General features: G+C 37.2%; 1 long non-coding RNA gene across 1 annotated transcript; it reads left to right on the forward strand.

Moving 5' to 3' along the window:
- Positions 1-270: 270 nt before the first annotated feature.
- Positions 271-969, forward strand: LOC149639903 (uncharacterized). The gene is made up of 3 exons (XR_016372342.1): positions 271-414; positions 475-577; positions 646-969. It is a non-coding gene; the product is annotated as an uncharacterized LOC149639903 (long non-coding RNA).
- Positions 970-4956: the final 3987 nt, after the last annotated feature.

Consider the following 4956-nt stretch of genomic DNA (forward strand, 5'->3'; position numbering starts at 1 on the left):
TAACTTGCTATATTTTTTTTAATTTTATACTATCAGTTTTATGCGACTGAACTCTATTAATAGGGGCCAACGCTTCGAGTGTGTGACTGACAAAACGATCTTTTACAACTTATCAGCAATGTTTGAAAACTTTACCCAAGAATTGAGTCTCTGTGAATGGAAAAGTTGTTTCAACAACTTTTTATACCAATATTCTAGCGATAACTGCCGTGTGACCGTATTTATCTTGGAATGTATTTCACAAATAAACAAAATACTTTTTTGATAAAAAAAATTATTTCTAAATACACTTTCGTTCCTACAGCTTTATCAACTTCTTTCGAGGTTGTTTTGAGTGTTAAGATAAAAGTATTTTAGAAAATGAGCTGAAACTTGGAAAGAGAACCATTTAACTTTGCTTTCTCGACCATTATGGTAAGTTGATTGTACTTCTGCATTGGCAAAAGGGATATTTAATGATCTTCTTGTACTAAGAGTCAAAGACAAAATATGCGTCCTGAAACTTTTCTTCTTGTCGCCGTTATTGTCTTTATGGCCAGATGCGCTACCGCTTCTGAACATTGCATCGTAGAACCAGGTTAATAATAATAACTAAGCCTACTTCACCCGAGACATCCTTATAACACTTGAACAAATATCTTTCAGGGGAAGGGAAGATTTGTTTCTCCATTCAGCCTTCAACACCGTTTGATGGAGAACTACCAACCGACTTATACGCTGTAAAAACCCCTATTGCAATTTTTGAAAACCAGCCCGCGTCCTTTTCATGAGTCAATTTAAATGTTCTAATAACTTCTCACGTAACATTTTCAATTTGTAATGTACACCGTAGATGTATGAATGCGAATGCGTATAAACGTATAATATTACAACCGATTTTTTGGTAATGTTGTAAATTCAGTACTTCCATTTTGGTTCAAAGACAAATGAAGTCAAATATTGATGATTAAATGCGCTAAAATAACAGTATCCAGTAGTTATTTGCATTGTAGATTAGCTGAAGCGCACTTTTTATGTTATTTATTGGTTGAAAATGCTCGTTGCCGAATGATTTCAAAGTTAGTGAACAGAAGGTGAGTGAGAACTAGGTACTCGAGAGGTTAATGAAATCATTCATCAATATTATGTTTACGATGTATACCAATGCCAACGAAGTCTTGACTTATTCCTCCTAAGCTCCTTTTTATTGACGAACAACGTGCACCGCTTTTATTGAATAATTTCACCATACTTTCTCTCCGAAAAATGGCCAATTCGGGAAATTTGTAAAAAATTACAGATATCAGGGGCGTTTCTATTTGGCTTTTGAATTTCCCGAACACAAGGGAGCCTATACGAACAGAGGGCGTGTCTGAGAGGTTGTAAAAAATGACAAGGGAAATTTCCCAGAGCTCAACGCGGCACAGAGGCTAGCGTGGATATTAGGGTTAGGGACCCAGTAGTTTTATTTAAATACGAAAAAACCTTTTTTATATCGTTTAAGTTAAGATCAAATTTTTTTATGAAGAATATTATATAACTTAGTCTTCTGAATATGAGCAATATATTAAAAAATGGAGAGGTAACAATAACCGAAAACTGATAAAAAATGCAAAATTCAAGATTTTACGTACGTGACAAAAACAGCACTCGTGGAACTCTCCCGCCAAGCCTTATTCTACTTTCCCCACCCCTATACCATTTTTTGTGGTAGGGACTAGTGGCAAGAGGAAACGATAGAGAATAACAGAAAAGTCAAAATGCTTGTATTCATTTTTCAATAGATACAGTATGAATAAATGTATCGTCGAGGCTGTTATTATCGCAAAAACATTGAACAAACAATTCCATAAACCATTGGCCCTTTGAAGTTATAGGGAAAAATGAAAACAAGTAGTTAAATTCACCACCCTCCATCTGCATACCCCCTGACTCCATACATCCTTGGTTTTCCCTAACTTTAAAAAGAGAGACCATCTAGTCAACAGAGCTAGGTATGCTCGAATATTAGACTGCCAACTATAGAGTGCTGTCAGTTGTGACGTAAGAACCAAGGTTAAACGTCACCAGTCTGCCTTTAGCAAAGGGAGGCCATGCTTGTTTCCGTTTTTTAGCCACATCGTATGATGAACATCTACGATGTGGGTCTTAGTTTGACCTGGCCTGTTGTTGGCGGCGTCGTGAAAGAGAACTGCCTTTGACAGTATAAAAATTTTCGATCGTCATTGAAGGGAGAGTGAATGGGAGAGAATTGTGGTGAGGTGATATTTTTTGTTCGTGTATTTTAAAATGAAGGGAATTATAACAGTAAGTTTAAGAATTGGATTTATTTGTACTAGTAAAGTTAAACATTGAGAATTGTGTTTTACGTTTGCTCGATATATTTAAAGCTAGAGAGAGAGAGAGGGGGGATTATGGTATTGCCTTAATTTAAATGGACGGTTTAATACTCCCTTTAAAATTCCTGTCACCCGTCGACAATAAGGGTTTCACGCTTTTTATCCCACCAAGATCCCACTCCCCTATTGCAAAATTCAAAGAAATCGAGGGGAATTTTTAAGAAGCAAAAGGAAGTATAAACCGACGTTATATTTAGAATAGTTTTAAGGCGGTGTTTATTATTGGAAGTTACGTCTATTTCTCCAAAAATCAAGAAGAGTTTTAAAAGAAGGTACTAGCTTGGGGCCTCTGATATTACAATTATAACGTAAGTAAAGGATTAAGGGTTATAATTTTTTGTTAGGGCATCGAGGGGCTATTCACTCTGATCTTCAGTACTTATTTTAATGGGTGTTTTCTGGTATATCGTTTTACCACTGTTAAAGGATGCGCATCGTGGGGATACTCACTCACGTTTACCGTTCGTGTCACACTATTATAATTATAACAGAAGTAAAAAAATTTAAGTAATAATTTTACAACAGTTAAAGGTAGCGCATCGAGGGGCTATTCACTCAAACTTTTTTCTGTATGCCTGTTAATTACGGTACGATGTGGCTACTATTACGAGCCTTGTTCTTTATGGGAACATAGTGGGTGACGTCAAACCGGGGCTTCTGACAGCACTCTATAGGCGTTGGACCTCTTTACAAACGGTATAGACTTTACCCCTCCATATAAAACTAAGGGCGCGTTCAGTAACGCTCAACGGAGGCTCCGTTGAATGCGCATTCGCCACTGAACGATTTTCGTAACTTCCGGTTTGACGTCACTATTGTAAGCGAAGAGGCATCGAAGTCATCGGCTGTAAGAGCCGATTACTTCGTTGACCAACGCAATTTGTGACGTAGTGGCAATGGCGGAAACATATCTCCCTGAAGGATTTCGAGAGGTTAATTTGACGGATAATTTCGGAAATGTTAATAAAGTCGGTGTAGCAGCGACTGAATGCGAAAGAATAATGTCTGATAGTATTTTATGGAATTTTTTTCGATTATATCTATGAAGCTTAAAAACTTATTGGGTTTTAAAGATTAAGCCTTGGCTAAGTTACTGGTCAGAGTTTTCTCTTATTTCGGTTAGCAGGCCCTCGCTTATTCATTTCCATGAACAGTAAGCAGACGACACAACGCAAAGTTCGCAAAAAACCGTTCAGTAGCATGACGTCACGTTGATCAACGGAGCTCAACGCGTTTGGTCTACAATGAGCGTTACTGAACGCAGCCTAAGTGCAATAGAAAACCACTCAATCGGGGGGTGCGGTACAATACCCCTGAAAATTCACCAATATATAATGCTGCTTCTCGTCCCCCTAAAACCGGCTTCGCTCGTTTTTTGCCCCGTCCAAGCTCACGAGGGTAATGACATTTCTTTCCTTAGCGTAGCTATTTTCATATATATAGTGATGCCATTACTGTCTTCACCTCTCCCAATTTTTCGAAAAAGTAAATCTAAGTCCACGTATATAACAACTTGCCTCGTAGTATATAAAAAATTGCCTAGTACTATATAACAACTAGCCTCGTACTATATAACAACTTGCCTCGTACTATATAACAACTTGCCTCGTACTATATAACAACTTGCCTCGTACTATATAACAACTTGCCTCGTACTATATAACAACTTGCCTCGTACTATATATAACAACTAGCCTCGTACTATATATAACAACTAGCCTCGTACTATATAACAATTTGCCTCGTACTATATAACAACTAGCCTCGTACTATATAACAACTAGCCTCGTACTATATAACAACTAGCCTCGTACTATATAACAACTAGCCTCGTACTATATAACAACTAGCCTCGTACTATATAACAACTAGCCTCGTACTATATAACAACTAGCCTCGTACTATATAACAACTAGCCTCGTACTATATAACAACTAGCCTCGTACTATATAACAACTTGCCTCGTACTATATAACAACTAGCCTCGTACTATATAACAACTTGCCTCGTACTATATAACAACTAGCCTCGTACTATATAACAACTTGCCTCGTACTATATAACAACTAGCCTCGTACTATATAACAACTTGCCTCGTACTATATAGCAACTTGCCTCGTACTATATAACAACTTGCCTCGTACTATATAACAACTTGCCTCGTACTATATAACAACTTGCCTCGTACTATATAACAACTAGCCTCGTACTATATAACAACTTGCCTCGTACTATATAACAACTAGCCTCGTACTATATAACAACTTCCCTCGTACTATATAACAACTTGCCTCGTACTATATAACAACTAGCCTCGTACTATATAACAACTAGCCTCGTACTATATAACAACTTGCCTCGTACTATATAACAACTTGCCTCGTACTATATAACAACTAGCCTCGTACTATATAACAACTTGCCTCGTACTATATAACAACTTGCCTCGTACTATATAACAACTAGCCTCGTACTATATAACAACTTGCCTCGTACTATATAACAACTTGCCTCGTACTATATAACAACTAGCCTCGTACTATATAACAACTAGCCTCGTACTATATAACAACTTGCC

Source organism: Phalangium opilio, unplaced genomic scaffold (assembly GCF_054372755.1).
Source record: "Phalangium opilio isolate 3A_F unplaced genomic scaffold, DU_Popi_V2 ptg000094l_1, whole genome shotgun sequence".
NCBI classification, from domain to species: Eukaryota; Metazoa; Arthropoda; class Arachnida; order Opiliones; family Phalangiidae; genus Phalangium; species Phalangium opilio.